At 48.3% G+C, this 19,361-nt stretch overlaps 1 protein-coding gene across 6 annotated transcripts in view; it reads left to right on the top strand.

Annotated features, from left to right (window-relative positions):
- The first annotated feature begins 10,429 nt into the window (after positions 1–10,429).
- MAJIN (membrane anchored junction protein) overlaps positions 10,430–19,361 on the top strand; it is a 39,225-nt gene continuing 30,293 nt past the window's right edge. For 2 of the 6 annotated variants that reach the window (XR_002516944.2, XM_021925603.2), the window contains exon 1: positions 10,432–10,981. The gene's annotated coding sequence lies outside the window, so the exon portion shown is untranslated. Of the gene's footprint in view, positions 10,982–19,361 lie in introns of all 6 variants that reach the window. The other 4 variants (XM_021925606.2, XM_021925605.2, XM_017948288.3 and 1 more) reach the window with 4 other exon arrangements.

Genomic DNA, 19,361 nt, shown 5'->3' with positions numbered 1-19,361 from the left:
CCAGACCTTTGGGAGGCCGAGGCAGGCGGATCACTTGAAGTCAGGAATTCGAGACCAGTCTGGCCAACATGGCGAAACCCTGTCTCTACCAAAACTACAAAAATTAGCCAGGTGTGGTAGCGGGTGCCTGTAATCCCAGCACTTTGAGAGGCATGTGTCTGTAATCCCAGCTACTTGGGAGGCTGAGGCATGAGAATTGTGTGAACCCAGGAGGCAGAGGTTGCAGTGAGCTCAGATCATGCCACTGCACTCCAGCCTGGGAGACACAGCGAGACTTCATCTCAAAAAAAAAAAAAAAAAAAAGTGGGGGGAGGCAAAAGATTCCAGTAGACATTTCTCAAAAGAAGATATACAAATGGCAAATAGACATATGAAAAGGTGCTAACATCATTAATCATCAGAGTAATGCTAATGAAAACTACAATGAGATACCACCCCACCCCAGTTCAAATGGCTTATACCCAAAAGACAGTCAATAACAAATGCTGGCGAGCATGTGCAAGAAAGGGAACCCTTGAACACTGTTGGTGGGAATGTAAATTAGTACAACCACTATGGAGAACAGTTTGGAGGTTCCCCAAAAAACTAAAAATAGAGCTACCATATGATCCAGCATTCCCACTGCTGGGTATAGATCCAAAAGAAAGGAAATCAGTATATCGAAGAAATATCTGCACTCTCATGTTTCAGCACTGTACACAATAGCCAGGATGTGGAACCAACCTAAGTGTCCATCAACAGAAGAATGGATAAGGGAAATGTGGTACATATGCACAATGAAGTACTATTCAGCTATAAAAAGAATGAGATTCTGTCATTTGCAACATGGATGGAACTGAAGATCATTATGTTAAGTGAAATAAGCCAGGCACAGAAAGACAAACATCACATGTTTTCACTTATTTGTGGGATCTAAAACTCAAAATAATTGTAGTAATGGAGATGGAGAGTAGAAGGATGATTACCAGAGGCTAAGAAGCAAGAGGGATTGGGGTGGGTGGGGAGGTGGGATGATTTCAAGAGATTAAAAATAGGGCTGCGGCTCAAGCCTGTAATCCCAGCACTTTGGGAGGCCGAGACGGGCTGATCACGAGGGTCAGAGATCGAGACCATGCTGGCTAACACGGGTGAAACCCTCGCCTCTAATAAAAATACAAAAAATTAGCTGTGAGTGTGGCGGCTCAGGTTCAGTTATTGGGAGGTTGAAGGGAGAATGGCTGGACCTCCAGGATAAGGGAGCAGAGGTTGGAGATCCGCCACTGCATTCCAGCCCACACAGAGCAAGACTGCCTCTGCAAAAAAAAAAAAAAAAAATAGAACAAATAAGACCTACTATTTGATAGCATATAGTAGGGTGACTATAGTCAATAATCATTTAATTGTACACTTGGAAAGAACTAAAAGAGTGTAATTGTATTGTTTGTAACACCAGGGACAAATGCTTGAGGGGTGGATACCTCATTCTCCATGATGTGATTATTGTGCATTGCATGTTTATATCAAAACATCTCATGCACGCCTACTGTGTATTCACAAAAATAAAAAATTAACAAAAAAGAAGTGGTCGGATTCAGGGTGTGCTTTACAGATAGAGCTGATGGGATATGCTCATGGATTGAGTGTGGTGAAAGGGAGGAAGGAAGGATGACTCTGAGATTTGGGACCTGAGCAATTGGTGGTTGGTAGTGCCAAAAAACAAGAAAGGCTGGAAGAGGAGCAGTTTGGGGTTTCATGGTGGGGATCAGGAGCCCTGTTTTGGCCATGTTAAATTTGAGATACCTATTTGACATCCAACTGGTTTAAATAAGAGTCTGGAGTGTGGGAAAGGTCAGAACTGGATAAATAAATTTGGAAGCCATCAGTAGGTTGGTGGACAATGAGAGATGGGCAGGATGACCTCTGAGGGCCTTTGCAGCCTGTGTCTTCTTGTGCACCCAGAGCTCTCAGCCTGATAGTCTTTCCCTTATCACTCCTTCATGCCCAGAATTTGCCCCCATCCTTCCTCTTCAAATGCTCCTTCCTCCAGGAAGCCTCCTGTAATTTTCCAAGATAAAAGTGACCTGCAGGCCCAGTGCATTGGCTCACTCCTGTAATCCCAACACTTTGGGAGGCTAAGGTAGGTGGATCATCTGAGGTCGGGAGTTCAAGACCAACCTGACCAACATGGAGAAACCCCATCTCCACTAAAAATACAAAATTAGCCTGGCGTGGTTGGTGCATGCCTGTAATCCCAGCTACTCGGGAGGTTGAGGCAGGAGAATTGCTTGAACCCAGGAGGCGGAGGTTGTGGTGAGCCAAGACCACGCCATTACACTCCAGCCTGGGTAACAGGAGCGAAACTCCATCTCAAAAAAAAAAAAAAAAGTGACCTGCTTTCCTCACCATGTGCTTTTCTATCATCTCCCTTTTTGTGTGACTGCGTCTTGCTACCCTCTTATCGCTCTCAATGACAGCACCAGTGTGGCACATAATGATTATTATTATTATTACTGAGACAGGGAGGCCCAGGCTGGAGTGCAATGGCACAAACACAACTCACTATAGCCTTGACCTCCAAGGCTCAAGTGATTCTCCCTCCTCGGCCTCCCAAGGTGCTAGATTTTCAAGCACACTTGGCCAACATATAATGAATACTTTTATTTTTTAATTTTTCACTTTTTAAAATTTTCGTTAGAGATGGGGTCTTGCTATGTTGACCAGGCTGGTCTTGAGCTCCTGGCCTCAAACAATTCTCCCATCTCGGCCTCCCAAAGTTCTGCGGTTACAGGCATGAGCCACTGTGTCCGGCCAATGAGTACTTTTTTTTTTTTTTTTTGAGATGGAGTCTGGCTCTGTAGCTCCAGGCTGTGAGGCAGTGGCCGGATCTCAGCTCACTGCAGCCTGGGCCCTGGTTCACGCCATTCTCCGCCTCAGCCTCCCGAACCAATGAGTACTTTTAAAGTTGAAAGGGGTCGGGCGCTGTGGCTCAAGCCTGTACACTTTGGGAGGCGCCGAGATCGGGAATGATCACAGGTTGAGATCGAGACCATACTGGCTTAACACGGAACCCCGCCTCTACTAAAAATACAAAAACTAGCCGGGCGAGGTGGCAGGCCTGTAGTCCCAGCTACTCGGGAGGCTGAGGCAGGAGAATGGCTGGAACCCGGGAGGCAGAGCTTGCAGTGAGCTGGAGATCCCAGCCACTGGGTACTCCAGCCTACACAGAGCCAGACTCCATCTCAAAAAAAAAAAAAAAAAAAAAAAAAAGCCTGTGCTGGAGGCAGTGGGAGCAGGGTTAGACAGCATAGACTCCAGGGTCAGACAGGATTAGGTTCGAGTCCCAGCTCTATTATTTCCTCACTCAACTTCAAGACTCAGCTCTCTCATCTGGAAAATGGAGATTTAAAAAGGTACCCACCTACAGTCCACCCAATATATATGTGTGTGTGTGTATAGACAAAGATAGAATGTATAATGTAGACAGGTGATATGATTTGCTCGTGTCCCCACCAAATCTCAACTTGAATTGTATCTCCCAGAATTCCCGCCTGTTGTGGGAGGGACTCAGGGAAAGGTAATTGAATCATGGGGGTTCGTGTTTCCTGTGCTATTCTCGTGATAGTGAGTAAGTGTCATGAGATCTGATGGGTTTATCAGGGGTTTCTGCTTTTGCTGCTTCCTCATTTTTCTCTTGCTGCTGTCATGTAAGAAGTATCTTTTGCCTCCCGCCATGCTAAGACCTCCCCAGCCATGTGGGAACTGTGTTCACCAAACCTCTTTTCTTTCCAGTTTCAAGTATGTCTTTGTCAGCAGTGTGAAAACTAATACAAAAGGTATAATAGAAAAGTATATGTTCAGCCAGGCATGGTGGCTCACACTTGTAATCCCAACACTTTGGGAAGCCAGGTGAGAGGATGGCTTGAGCCCAAGAGTTCAAGACCAGCCTGGACAACAGAGTGAGACTCCATCTCAAAAAGGAAAAAGAAAAAGAAAATTCACTGAGCTACACATTTATGATCTGTGGTGGGTTCTTGTTTTGTTTTGTTTTGTTTTGTTTTTGAGACAGAGTCTCGCTCTGTCGCCCAGGCTGGAGTGCAGTGGCACGATCTCGGCTCATTGCAAGCTCTGCTTTCTGGGTTCATGCCATTCTCCTGCCTCAGCCTCCCAAGTAGCTGACGCGCCACCTCACGCCGGGCTAATTTTTTTGTATTTATAGTAGAGACGGGTTTCACTGTGTTGGCCAGGATGGTCTCGATATCCTGACCTCATGATGTGCCCGCCTCGGCCTCCCAAAGTGCTGGGATTACAGGCATGAACCACCGCACCCGGCCTGACCTGTGGTTTTTTTCTATTATGTCTGGTTACTTTGGAAAAAGCGGGTTGCATGTAAGAAGTAGCTCACAGTCCCTGGCACATAGTAAGTGTTCAGTAAATGTTAGCTGCTCCAAATGAATGAAAGAACTCATGACTTGCCCCCAAGTGAAATCCATTTAAAATCAGAACCATGGACAGATCAGCCTGTACTCAGGGAAGATTGAAGGAAAAATCTCAGGTCTGATACAGGGTACCTGAGGCAAGAAGGAATCTGAGATCTTTCCTCTTGGGTTAGTGGTTCAGTGCCCTCTGGGGGCATTCCTATCCTCTAGGAGAGACTATTCCTTGGGGACTGTAAGTGTCTGTGTGTGTGTTCCTGCAGAAATGCATGCCATTTAAAAAGGTCTACAGCCCCGCTTTTTTTTTTTTGAGACAGAGTCTGTTTCAGCCTCAGGCTGAGTGCAGTAGCTGACTGCCTCACTGCGGGGCTCCGCCCCCCGTTCACTCCATTCCTGCCTCAGCCTCCCGAGTAGCTGGGACTACAGGCTCTCGCCACCTCGGGCCGGGCTAATTTCTTTGTATTTTTAGTAGAGACGAGGTTTCACTGTGTTAGCCAGGATGGTCTCACCGACCTGATCCGCCTGCCTCTGCCTCCCAGTTGGGATTACAGGTTTGAGCCACCGCCTGCCACAGCCCCGTTGCAAAGCGGAGAATGCTGGTCTCTCCAGAGAGGCCAGTCCTGCCTCCACTACATCCCACAGCGTGCCCAGGCCCTTGCAAGCTTTCCTCCTTGTGTCTTGGCTTCTGTTTATCTAGTGAGGCAGTGGACAGGGAAGAGACTCCAGTCGGGGTTAAAATAACCTAGGACAGGTCTCTCAATCATGCCAAGACTCCTGAATCTGACTCCCTTGGGTGGGCCTGGACCCAGTGTCTAGAACAGTCTCCATGGACGATTCTTGGGAACACTTGAGCCTCTAACAACCCGGTATTTTGAGTTACATTCAAACACAAAACATCGCCAAAGAGAGCTCTTCTGAAGGATCTCTGTGGTTTGGGAGGGGACTCCTGGGTTAGTGGTTCACCTCCTTCTTGAAAGTTTCACCTCCTTCCTGGTGTCCTCTGCTTCTGTCCTGTGACAGCCACCAACCACAGGAATCAACTCCTGTTACTAAAACTGCACAAAGGCCTTCAAGGTCTGGGCTGAACCTGGAAGGATTTGGAGGCCTCTTTGAGCAAACCTATCCCACCCTATCACCTCCTCAAGCTCCACAAAGCTCATATCTGGATGGTCACTGGGTTTCACAGCCTTACTGTGAGCCAGACACCCAACACACAGAGAGGGAGTGGTGAACTGAAACTAAATTACACTGCCCTAGGGGTTGGGGCAGACCCCCCTGCGCCCACCCCCAGGGTTGCCTCTCTGAGTCAGATCATTTCAACTCCCCATGGCCCCGTCAGACCAGTCTCTGGTTGGCCAGCTTTTCTGAGCTGAGGCCCGTTGCTTGGCAGGTAATTGACCTGGGAAGCCAAAGGGAGGTGATAGGGGTTGGGGAGCCCCAGGTGCTGCAGGAAATGGAGCTGTTGATTAAATGGCTCCTTCGCTCAGCCTTGGAGGCTAGGAAGCTGCACAGGCCCAAGAAGCAGCAGCAGCTCTCTAAGGAACAAGACCTGGTTCTGATCCTCTCCAGGAGATCATGGGTCTGCGGAGCATTCCTAAGAACTTCAGGGGCTGGCAGTTAATGGGGGCCCTATTCCCAGCACCCCATTCTTCCTCTGTACGTGCTAGGCCCTTCCTAGGACAGGATTTCTTTTGTCCTCTGAGGTTCTTAGACTGAACTGCTTAGGGGGAGGAAAGCCAGTTATAGAATGTGACTGTGTGACCAGGGCCCCTATGAGAAGCCTTTCTGGGAGTCCCTGGGAAAAAGGGACCAGGAGAGGACCGGGCACAGTGGCTCACGCCTGTAATCCCAGCACTTTGGGAGGCCGAGGCGGGCAGATTAGCTGAGGTCAGGAGTTCAAGACTAGCCTGGCCAACATGGTGAACACCCATCTCTACTAAAAATACAAAATTAGCCAGGAGTGGTGGTGCATGCTTGTAATCCCAGCTACTAGAGGCTGGAAGCAGGAGAACTCAGTTTTGAACCTGGGAGCAGAGGTTGCAGTGAGCTGACAAAACACTGCACTCCAGCCTGAGCAACAGTGAGACACCGTCTCAAATAGATAAATAAATAAATAGCCCAGGCACGGTGGCTCACGCTTGTAATCCCAGCACTTTGCGAAGCCGAGGTGGGTGAATCGGCAGAGGTCAGGAGTTAAAGACCAGCCTGGCCAACATGGCAAAACCCCATCTCTACAAAAAATACAAAAAAAATTAGCTGGATGTGGTGGTGGGTGCCTGTAATCCCAGCTACTTGGGAGGCTGAGGCAGGAGAATTGCTTGAACCCAGGAGGCAGAGGTTGCAGTGAGCCAAGATCGTGCCATTGCACTCCAACCTGGGCGAAGGAGTGATACTCTGTTTCAAAAATAAAATAAATAAATAAATAAATAAATAAATAAATAAATAAATAAAGGGACCAGGAGAGGGTAAAGTAATCCTGCCTCCAGGTCAAAGGAGTGGGACAGTAGTCAAGACCAAAGACATCCACTGGAGGGTCTGGTGGTCAGATGGTTGTGATAAAGCACAGGAATGATGGTCCCTTGAGAGTGTCCAGGCCAGAGCTTGATTCTGAGAAGCACCTGAACTGTACCCACAGCCACATGTAGGGACTGTTTCATCCAAAGTTTATCTGAGTATGGTCCCTTCTGCCAGCAGCAGCAGCACCTGGGAACTTACTGGTTCAAAAGGCAAATCCTCAGACCCCCAGATCTACCAAATTAGAAACTTGGGGGCTTGGTCCAGCAATCTACAAGCCCTCTAGGTAGTTCTGATGCATGCCCTAGTTTGAGAACTAATACTGGTGTAATCTGACAGGACTCCAGAGCTGGATTGCCCAGTAAACTTCCCTCATTTGAAAATTCATCGACATTCATCAAACATGGATTAGCACCTCGGCAAGCAGATCCCTTGTCAAGCCATTACAAGAAGTGGCCAGCACTGATGGCTCACACTCTGACCACTTGGGAGGTTGAAGGCTGGCAGATCATGTCAGGAGACGAGACCATCCTGAGTTAACATGGTGAAACCCTGCCCTACTACAAACACAAAATACCAGGTGTGGTGGCAGGTGCCTGTAGTCCCAGCTACTCAGGAGGCCGAGGTAGGAGAATGGCGCGAATCTGGGAGGCATGGAGCTGGCAGTGAGCCGCAGATCGCGGCCACTGTACTCCAGCCTGGGTGACAGAGCAAGACTGGCCTCAAAAAAGCCCAAAGTGGGGTAAATTACAGTTCCCACCCTCTAGGCAGACTGGCCAGTCAATACAAGGAAAGGCAAAAAAGGACCTGATCTTCTGGCTAGGGGGATTACAGAGGGCTTCTCAGAGGAGGTGGCATTTGGGCTGGGCCTTGAACAATAAGAAAGAATAAATAGGCAGAAAATGAAAATGAAGAAGCCAGGGTTCCAGGAACTTTTTAGCTGCTGGGGTGGGGTGTGGGGTCTTGCTCTGTCCCCAGGCTGCACTGCGGCATGATCACAGCTCTCACTGCAGCCTTGAACTCCTGCCTGGGCACCTCCCTCAGCCTCCCGAATAGCTGGGAATACGAGCGTGCACTTCCACGTCTGGCTAATTTTTTTATTTTTTGTAGAGATGAAGTCTTACTGTGTTGCCCAGGCTAGTCTTGAACTCCTGACCTCAAGAGATCCTCCTGTCTCAGCCTCCCAACGTGTTGGGATTACAAGTGTGAACCATCGCACCTGGCCTCAGGAACATTTTTCTGAAACCAAAATCCAACTTTTAAAAGCATCTTATTGCTGTAGGGATAAATTCAATTACCTCAGCACAAGCTTCTTCATAGTCTAGCTCCTGTGTCCCCACTCAACGCTATCTCCTGCCACTCCACACCTGTTTCTTTCTTTCTTTTCTTTTCTTTTCTTTTTTTTTTTCTTTTTTTTGAGATGAAGTTTTGCTCTTTTGGCCCAGGCGGGAGTGCAATGGCACAATCTCAGCTCACTGCAACCTGCACCCACCGATTTCAAGTGATTCTCCTGCCTCAGCCTCCAACTGGGATTAAGGTGCATGCCACCTCGCCTGGCTAATTTTGTGTTTGTTTGTTTGTTTGTTTGTTTTAGTAGAGACAGGGTTTCACCATGTTGGCCAGGTTGGTCTTGAACTCCTGACCTCAGGTGATCTGCCCACCTCCACCTCCCAAAGTGCTTGGATAACAGGTGTGAGCCACCACACCCGGCCACCTGTTTCTTATATTTAAGTGACACTGAACTTCTTGGAGACAGACACACACACAGCATGCTATTTTTTGTTGCCAGGCTTTTGCCATGTGCTGGCTGGCTTGACAGATCTGGTATATGTGCTTTGAATTCTGTTGTCATCTGCGAGCATTGCTGTTGAAATGTTCCAGTATGGCAGGCTAAGTCTGAATCCATGTGAGTCTCTTTAGCACTGTAAATTGTTTCTGAGTTACGGTATAGGTTTATTAATTCTCAAGAATCCCAAGGGCCCATAAAAATGGTGCTCAACGTTATTAGTCGTTAGGGAAATGCAAATTAAATCTATAACTAGATACCACTACACATCTATTAGGATGGCAAAAAATTTTTAACTGAAAATATCAAGTGCTGACAAGGATGCAGAGCAACTCTCACACTCTGCTGGCAGGAGTGCAGAATGGTACAGCCACTCTGGACAACTGCTCTGCAGTTTCTTTGTTTCTTTTCCTTTTTCTTTTCTTTTTCTTTTTTTTTTTTTTTTTGAGATGGAGCCTCGCTCTGTAGCCCAGGCTGGACTGCAGTGGTGTGATTTCAGCTCACTGCAACCTCCGCCTCCCAGGTTCAAGCAATTCTCCTGCCTCAGCCTCCAGAGTAGCCGGGATTACAGGCACGCGGCCACCATGCCCAACTCTAATTTTTGTATTTTTAGTAGAGACGGGGTTTCACCATGTTGCCCAGGCTTGTCTTGAATTCCTGACCTCGTGATTTGCCTGCCTTCGCCTCCCAAAGTGCTGGGATTACAGATGTGAGCCACCGCGCTTGGCCCTCCCCCCCGCCATTTTTTTTTTATTTTTTATTTTTGCTCTTGCTGCCCAGGCTGGAGTGCAATGGCATGATCTCAGCTCACTGCAACCTCTGTCTCCCGGGTTCAAGAGATTCTTGTGCTTCAGCCTTTTGAGTAGCAGGGATTACAGGTGTGCCCCACCATGCCTGGCTAATCTTGTTTTTGTTTTGTTTTGTTTGAGATGGAGTCTTGTTCTGTTGCCCAAGCTAGAGAACAGTGGCACAATCTTGCAATCTCGGCTCACCGCAAGCTCCGCCTACCAGGTTCACGCCATTCTCCTGTCTCAGCCTCCCGAGTAGCTGGGACTACGGGCCCCTGCCACCACGCCTGGCTAATTTTTTGTATTTTTAGTAGAGACAGGGTTTCACAGTGTTAGCCAGGATGGTCTGGATCTCCTGACCTTATGATGTGCCTGCCTCAGCCTCCCAAAGTGCTGAGATTACCGGAGTGAGCCACCGCGCCTGGCTGATCTTGTATTTCTACAAAATAGAGACGGGGTTTCACCATATTGGCCAGGTTGGTCTCGAACTCCTGACCTCAGGTGATCCGTCCACCTTGGCTTCCCAAAGTGCTGGGATTACAGGCGTGAGCCACCGCGCAGGGCCCCTGTCTCTTTTTTTTTCTTTTGAGATGGAGTCTTGTTCTGTCGCCCAGGCTGGAGTGCAGTGGCCCACTCTCAGCTCACTGCAAGCTCCGCCTCCTGGGTTCACGCCATTCTCCTGCCTCAGCCTCCTGAGTAGCTGGGACTACAGGCGCCCGCCACCACGGCTGGCTAATTTTTTTGTATTTTTAGTAGAGACGGGATTTCACCATGTTAGCAAGGATGGTCTTGATCTCCTGACCTCGGCCTCCCAAAGAGCTGGGATTACAGGCTTGAGCCACCGCGCCCGGCCCCTGTCTCTGTTTTTAAAAATAAGATTTAAGTAAAAAAAGTGGGAGAGTGTGTGTGTGTGTAACAGGTCTCGCTTGGTCGCCCAGACTGGAGTGCAGTGACGCGATCTCAGGTCACTGCAGCCTCGGCCTCCTGAGCTCAAGCGATCCTAAATTTGGGACATTAATGCCTGCTGCAGAACCTGTCGCCGAGGAATAAAGGAAGGTGCCCTGCATAACAGTACACACACTAAGGACTCCGCAGTCGCTAGTTCCCCACGAGACCACGCGAAAGCAGGCGCGAAATAAACAATGGACTGGTAAATCCGGGAGGGACCTGAAGGCGACAGGACATCCGGTGGGTGGGGCCGCGCGCGTCCTCGGCAGCGACAATGAAATGAGCACGCGCAGACCACGGCCAGGCCTGCGCGTGCGCAGAAGGCCTGGCGGGCGCGCGGCACGAGCTCCGAAGTCGCTGAGGAGCAGGGGAGGCAGTCCCTAGAGCTGACTTCGTTCGAGGTTGGCGCCCGCCCTTTTCAGAGAGCACTTATTAGTGGGTATGCTGGGCGGGGCCACTTTTCTGAGGCCGAAGGACTCCTAGTCAGTGTGTGAAACACAGCCTGGCCGAGCCTGGAGCCGCCTGGGGCTGAGGTAACCGCACACGACAGCCCGGGGCCCTCGGGAAGTTGCCTTTGCGTTTCTGTTATTTCTGAGGGAAGTTTCCGGGCCGGGCCCCACCCTCTGCCGCCAAAGTGCAGTCCCCCCTGCCCCCTGAGGTCCCATTCTCAGCGCCGGGCTCCCGGGACACCCAGCAAGCTCGCCCAGGGTGCAGGCCGTGCCACTGCAGGGCTCCCACGGGGAGGCCGCGGGACTGGCGCGGGTTGCAGGCCGGGAGAGTGCGAGGGAGACCGGGGGGTTCCAGGCCTCTGCCCCTTCCCTCGGGCGAGTGACTGGCACAGAGTCCGGGATCCCTGTCATCCGCAGACTCCAGAGACTGCCCTTTCCCCACGCCACACCCAGCGCCACTCCCTCCTCCTCCTCCTCCTCCCCCCAACGCCCTCCCAACTCCTCCTCCTCCTTCTTCCTTCTTCCTTCTTCTTTCTTCTTTTCTTCTTTCTTCTTCTTCCTTCCCTCCTCCTTCCTTCTTCCTTCCACCTTCCTCCCTCCTCCTCCTCCTCCCCCCAAGGCCCTCCTCCTCCTCCTCCTTCTTCCTTCTTTCTTCTTTCCCCTTTCCTCCACCCAGCTTCCTCTCCTTCTCCTCCTCTTTCAACTCCTCCCAACTCCTCCTTCTCCTCCTTCTCCTTCTCCTCCTTCTTCCTCCCTTCTTCCTTCTTCTTCTTCCTTCCTCCTTCTTCCTTCTTTCTTCCCCCTTTCCCTCCTCCTCCTTCTCTTCCTCCTTCTTCCTTCTTCTTTCTTCTTTCCCCTTTCCCCCCTCCTCCTCCCCAGCTCCTCTGCTCACTCCTTCTTCTTCCTTCTTCTTTCTTCTTTTTTTTTTTTTTTTTTTTTTTTTTTAGGACAGATCTCATCTGTCACTCCAGGCTGGGTCTGGTGGCCGGATCTCAGCTCCCTTTCTGGCCTCCGCCTCCAGGTTCCTCCTGCCTCAGCCTCTTTTGGTCTTCTTTAGTTTCCTGTTCCTTCACCTCATGTCATTAGTTTTTGTATTTTTTTAGTGGAGGCCAGGTTTCACCATGTTCCAGCCCATGTTGGGATGGTTTGATCTCTGACCTCATTGATCCAGCCGTCGGCCTCCCAGTGCTGGGATTACAGGCTTGACCGCGCCCAGCCCTTCTTCTTCTTTCCCCTTTCCCCCCTCCACACCCAGCGCCTCTCCCTCCTCCTCCTCCTTCTCCTCCTCCCCCAACTCCCTCCCAACTCCTCCGTCTCCTCCTTCTTCTCCTCCTTCTCCTTCTCCTCCTCCTCCTCCTTCTTCTTTCTTCTTTCTTCTTTTCTTCTTCTTCCTTCCTCCTCCTCCTCCTTCTTCCTTCTTCTTCTTTCTTCTTTCCTTTCCCCACTCCGCGCCGCTTTGCGCCATGGCACCAGGCTTTTGGGCGGCTCCACCAGCGCCTCTCCTCCTCCTCCTCTAACTCCTCCTCCTTCTCCTTCTCCTCCTCCTCCTTCTCCTTCCCCCTCCTCCTCCTTCTTTCTTTCTTCTTCTTTCTTTCTTCTTTCTCTCTTTCTTCTTTTCTTCTTCTTCTTCCTTCCTCCTCCTCCTTCTTCTTCTTCCTTCTTCTTCCTTCTTCTTTTTATTTTTTGGGGACAGGTCTGTGTGGGCTGGGTTCAGTGGCATGATCTTGACTCACTGCAACCTCCGCCTCCCGGGTTCAAGCGATTCTCCTGCCTCAGCCTCCTGAGTAGCTGGGATTACAGGCATGCCTGGCCAATTTTTGTATTTTTGGTAGAGACGGAGTTTCACCATGTTGGCCGGGCTGGTCTTGAACTCCTGACCTCAAGTGATCCACCCGCCTCTGCCTCCCAAAGTGCTGGGATTACAGGCGCCCACCACCACACCCGGCTAATTTTTGTGTTTTTAGTAGAGACGGTTTCACCATGTTGGCCAGGCTGGTCTCGAACTTGTGACCTTGGTGATCCACCCACCTCGGCCTCCCAAAGTGTTGGGATTACAGGCGCAAGCCACTGTGCCCGGCCACACCCCACCTTCTTACCACACACTTTCCCCAGGAACTAAAGTGCTCCTCTGATCTATACTCACCCTCCAACCCCGGCCTAGCAGTTGCCATGAAAACAAGATTTTTTCCATTGAAACATTGCCTGTCACATCATGTCTTAATTTGAATGAGTTTCTGGCTTTCAAATGCCTGATTGCACCTTGCAAGTAAATATGAGTCACGGCACTGAGATCTCTGTGCTGCTCCCCAGAGCCTTGATTGAAACTTGGCATCTGGGCAAGTGGACAGAAAGATTCTAGCAGGTATACTTTGCTGAACATCCTTTTCTTTTTCTTTCTTTTCTTTTCTTTTCTTTTCTTTCTTTTTTTAAGATAGAGTTGGCCGGAAATGGTGGCTCACGCCTGCAGTCCCAACACTTTGGGAGGCCAAGGCGGGTGGATCATGAGGGCAGGAGATTGAGACTATCCTGGCCAACATGGTGAAACCTCATCTCTACTAAAAATACAAAGATTAGCCGGGTATGGTGGTGGGCCCCTATAGTCCCAGCTACTCGGGAGGCTAAGGCAGGAGAATTGCTTGAACTGGGAGGTGGAGGTTGCAGTGAGCCAAGATTGCACCATTGCACTCCAGCCTGCGCAACAGAGTGAGACTCCCATCTCAAAACAAAAAAAGAAAGAAAGTAAAAAAGACGGAGTCTTGCTCTTGTTGCCCAGGCTGGAGTGCAATGGCAAGATTTGGGTTCACTGCATTCAAGCGATTCACCTGCCTCAGCCTCCCAAGTAGCTGGGATTACAGGCGTCTGCCACCACACCTGGCTAATTTTTGTATTCTTAGTAGAGAGGGGGTTTCATCATGTTGGCCAAGCTGGTCTCAAACTCCTGACCTCAGGTGATCCACCCACTTTGGCCTCCCAAGTGCTGGGATTACAGGTGAGAGTCACTGCGCCCAGCCCATCCTTTCCTTTCTTGAACTCTAGTTCCTTCATGTGTGCATCTGCAGGTAGGAAGCCAGTTTCCAGCAGTCTATGTAGAATCTCTCTTTGGCTATCTCATTGGCATCTCAAACTTGAGCATGTCCAGATACAGACTCAACCTCTTGCCCTCAAAAATTTATTTTATAAGGCTTCTGTTTCCAGAAATGGTGCTTTTACCTCTTCAGTTAGTTGCTCAAGCAGCCAGGAGTCATTGCTCTCTCTCCCCTTATAAAGTCACCAAGTCATTACTGAGGCAGGAGAATTGCTCGAACCTGGGAGGCGGAGGTTGCAGCCAAGATCGCACCACTACACTCCAGCCTGGACAACAGAGCAAGACTCGGTCTCAAAAAAAAAGACGGAGTCTTGCCTGCCTCAGCCTCCTGAGTAGCCTCCTGAGTAGCATCTTCCAAATCAGTCCACTTTTCCTCATCTTTACTTTTATCACTCTAGACCAGGCTACTATCAGCTTCTGCCTTGAGCTGTAGGAGGCTCCTAGCTGGTCTCCTTTCATCTGTTCTTGTTCCGGGTTGTTTCCCACATTGCAGCCAGGAAGGATTTTTTTTTTTTTTTTTTTTTTAAGTCACAGCCATCTGGTCATACCATTTTTTTTATTATACCCTTCAGTGCCTTCTGATTGTTCTTACAATAGATTCCACAATCCGTAACCTGGCTTATAAGGAAGGCCCTCATCCCTTCTCTATAATTTCTCCCTAGATGATCTCATCATCTATTCCAGTAGTTTCACATACCATCTAAACACTGGTGACTCAAATGTATATTTCCGTCCTGATTTCTGTCCCTTACACATTAGGAGACTGCCTCCTCAGTGTATCCACTTGGCTGTCTCATAGGCCTCTTAGACTTAAAACACAACTACTAATTTCCCCTGCTCCTTCCCACCCCAAATCTCTTTCCCTAGAATTATTCCCCATCTCAGTAGAATATGTACCATTGCCTACCTAATTGCAAAGGCAAAAAACCTGAGAGCCATCCTTGATTCCCACATCTAGTCCATTAGTTAGTCTAAAATATATCTCACATCTAACTATTTACTAATTTCTAAAATCCCAAGTCCAAATCAGCAGCATCTTTCTCCTGGATGACTACAGAAGCTTCTTAACTGGTCTCCCTGCTTCTCATCCTGTCCCTTTACAGTTCATCTTCCTTTCAGTCACCAGATGTTTAGATATTTTGGACCAAGCCTGGTGGCTCATGCTTGTAATCCCAGCATTTAGGGAAGCTGAGGTGGGCAGATCACTTGAACTCAGGAGTTCGAGACCAGCGTGGGCAACATAGTGAAACCCCATCTCTGCAAAAATTAGCTGGGTATAGTGGTGGGCACCTGCAGTCCCAGCTATTTGGGAGGCTGAGGTGGGAGGATTGCTTGAGCTTGGGAGGTTGAGGCTGCCCTGAGCTGTGATTGTGCCACTGTACTCCAGCCTGGGTGCCAGAGAGAAATCTTGTCTCTGAAATAAAATTAAAATAGATATTTAGATATTTATAAAGCATGCATCAAATCATTTATCTCCGCTTTATAAGATCCTTAACATAAAATCTGGACTTTTTATGATGGCCTACAAACTTTACATGATCTGGTCCCTGCCTAACACTCTGTCTTCATCTCCCTCCTCTCTGTCTTCATTTTCAATGTTCTAGCCACACTGACCTTTCTGTCCATTAAACTCATCACAGACATCTGCACTTGCTGGTTTTTCTGCTTGGAATGCTTTTCCCCATGATCGTTGCTCCTTTCCATGAAGGCCTCTAGCAGTTGTGATCTCTTCTGAAAGGCCATCATTGGCCATACTAGCTAAAGCAGCCTTCTAGTCATCCTAAATAAAACCAAATATTATTTTCTTCATGCTACTTAGAGTACCTCAATTTATATTTATTTATCTATTTATATGTTGAATGTTGCTCTCCACACCTCCTGAAATGTAAGCCCTTAAAGACAAGAGATCATGTCTCTCTTGTTACTTACCATATTAGTGTCCAGAACAGCGCCTGATGCACTGTAGGGTCTCAGATATGTGCTGACAAACTCACTTATATGTATAGTCTCACCTTGTAGCACTGTCTTTCTTGCCCGCTGTGTTCGGGTTACTGTACTTCTCTCTTTTGAAAGTGCCATGCTTTTTCTCAACTGAGTACTCTTGTACCTGCTATTTCCTCTACCCACCCCTGACCCCCCATACAGTCTCCATTTGTGCCTCACTAGCTCATATTCTTCCTTTAGAACTTAGTCACTTACTTAGAGTAGGCTTCCCTAACATATTACGGGGAAATCAGCACTTAGTTTCATTTTCTTTTTTCTTTTTCTTTTTTTGAGACAGAGTTTTGCTCTTGTTGCCCAGGCTGGGGTGCAATGGCATGATCTCAGCTCACTGCACCCTCTGCCTCCCGAGTTCAAGCGATTCTCCTGCCTCACCCTCCGGAGTAGCTGGGATTACAGACACCACCACCACACCCGGTTAATTTTTGTATTCTAGTAGAGGTGGGCTTTCACCAGGTTGGCCAGGTTCATCTTGAACTCCTGACCTCAAGTGATCTACTCGACTCAGCCTCCCAAAGTGCTGAGACTACTACAGGTGTGAGCCACCATACCTGGCTTTTTTTTTTTTTTTTTTTTAATAATAGAGACGAGGGCTCACTGTGTTGCCCAGGCTGGTCTCAAACTCCTGGGCTCAAGTAGTCCTCCTGCCTCAGCCTCTGAAAGGGGGATTACAGGCATGAGCCACCACACCTGGCCAAGCATATCTTTCTATAAACCAAGCAAGTACAATTCTTTTTTTTTTTTTCCAAGACAGAGTCATTCTGTTGCTCATATTGGAGCGCAGTGGTGTGATATCGGCTCACTACAACCTCCATCTCCCAGGTTCAAGTGATTCTCCTGCCTCAGCCCCCTGAATAGCTGGGATTACAGGCACCCGCCACCATGCCCGGCTAATTTTTATATTTTTAGTAGGAACTGGGTTTCACCATGTTGGTCAGGCTGGTCTCGAACTCCTGACCTCAAGTGTTCCGCCCACCTCAGCCTCCCAAAGTGCTGGGATTACAAGACATGAGCCACAGCATGCCTGGTCACGAGTACAATTCTTATCTTCTCAATATCTCACCAGAATTGGATTAAGGTTAGTAAAATTTGCCCTGTTCATATAAAAAGTCATTTTCTTTTTTCTTTTCTTTTTTTTTTTTTTTTGGAGATGGAGTCTCACTCTGTGTCGCCCAGGCTGGATTGCAGTGGCAGAATCTTGGCTCACTACAACCTCCGCCTCCTTGGTTCAAGCAATTCTCCTACCTCAGCCTCCCAAGTAGCTGGGACTACAGGCTCCCACCACAATGCCTGGCTAATTTTTGTATTTTTAGTAGAGACAGAGTTTCACCATGTTGGCCAGGCTGGTCTTGAACTCCTGATCTCAGGTGATCCTCCTGCCTTGGCCTCCCAAAGTGCTAAGATTACAGGGGTGAGCCACTGAGCCTGGCTGTATCAATTTTTAAAGTTGCTTTCTTTCTCTCCAGCTAAGAATATTCTCTCCACCATTTGCCCTCCTGAAACTACTGCTGCTGCTGCTTTTTTTTTTTTTTTTTTTTCTTTTTTCATTTTTAATCTTCTTCCTTACATGTACTGCTTCAGGGTAGCTCACCCAATGGTGTAACCAAAAAAATAAAATGTCCCTCATTGCCTGCAGTTGTACATCCAAGTCCTTTTTGGGTTCCTGGGGTTGGTAGGATTTTTAGAGTGCTGCAGTGAATTCAGCATGATGTGAATTCTAATGGACAGGTTAATCTTCATAGTAACAAGCCACAACTACTGGACAGGGTGGTGAGATAAGACACTATTGCATTTCCAGAATAAGGAGCACATCCTGGACCTATTGGCCAAAGGTAGTTTTTCATTAGCTTTTATGATGGTTAAGGTGAATGGGGAAGATGCATTTTCGTACAAAGAGTAACTTAAGAGTAACTTAAGCCGGGTGTGGTGGCTCATGCCTGCAATCCCAGCACTTTGGGAGGCCGAGGAGGGCGGATCAGGAAGTCCGGAGATCAAGACCATCCTGGCTAACACAGTGAAACCCTGTCTCTACTAAAAATACAAAGAAACAATTAGCCAGGCGTTGTGGCCGGCTCCTGTAGTCCCACCTACTTGGGAGGCTGAGGCAGCAGAATGGCGTGAACTCAGGAGGTGGAGCTTGCAGTGAGCCGAGATAGCGCCCCTGCACTCCAGCCTGGGCAACAGAGGGAGACTCAGTCTCAAAAACAAAACAAAACAAAACAAAAAAGTAACTTAAGTGCAAAGAGTAGCAAAGAGAAACAAAGTTAACTTAAGAGGTTAATTTAGACTCCCTTCTGGTTTATTGAATTACCCACTGAGGCCTTTTGATTTCTCTTCAGAACAGCTTCCTAGTTAAGTTATTCCCCCTACTCCCAAACAAAACAAAATTAAATCTGACACAGTTCTAAGAGCAAATCCATTCCTGTACAAATGGCATTTTAAAGGTTGCATCTTACCAGAAAGGGCAGGAAGAAACCTATGAGAAAATAGAATGATGTCAATAAACATGAAAGTATTCTGGGTAGTCTTATGTCATTAGTCTCTTCCTGTTCCATATTTTAACACTTACAAAAAAGACTTTAACACTTACAAAAAAGACTTTATCCAGTAACCTGTATACTAAGTACTAGAAAAAACTAAGTACTAAGTACTAGAAAAAACAATTATACATGCATTATTTCACTAATCATCCTAATCACCTAATCACCATGCAAGGTGAGAAAACAGAATAGATAACAGAGCTTGATGACAAACAAATGTGGATGTAACCCTTTATGTACAAAATTATAATTCTAAGAAACTTTAATCAAAAAGCTTACATTAGGCCAGGTGCAGTGGCTCACACCTGTAATGCCAGCACTTTGGGAGGCTGAAGTGGGTGGATCTCTTGAGCTCAGGAGTTCGAGACCAGCCTGGCAACAGAGCAAAACCCCATCTCTACAGAAAATAGAGATGCAATTTTCTACAGAAAATTGAGACGCCGGCCGGGCGCGGTGGCTCAAGCCTGTAATCCCAGCACTTTGGGAGGCTGAGACGGGCGGATCACAAGGTCAGGAGATCGAGACCATCCTGGCTAACACGGGCGAACCCCGCCTCTACTAAAACACAAAAATTAGCCAAGGAGGTGGCGGGCGCCAGTCCGGGAAGCTACCGGGAGGCTGAGGCAGGAGAATGGCGGAACCCGAGGCGGAGCTTGCAGTGAGCTGAGATCTGGCCACTGCACTCCAGCTCATGACAGAGCTGAGACTCCGTCTCAAAAAAAGAAAATTGAGACGCCAAGGCATGAGAATTGCTTGAACCTCGGAGGCAGAGGTTACAGTGAGCTGACATACTGCAGCACTGCAGCACTTCAGCACTTTAGCCTGGGTGACAGAGCGA

Source organism: Papio anubis, chromosome 12 (assembly GCF_008728515.1).
Source record: "Papio anubis isolate 15944 chromosome 12, Panubis1.0, whole genome shotgun sequence".
Classification (NCBI taxonomy): Eukaryota; Metazoa; Chordata; class Mammalia; order Primates; family Cercopithecidae; genus Papio; species Papio anubis.
The sequence above is the reverse complement of the archived record's forward strand: the minus strand, read 5'-3'. Positions and strand labels throughout refer to the sequence as shown.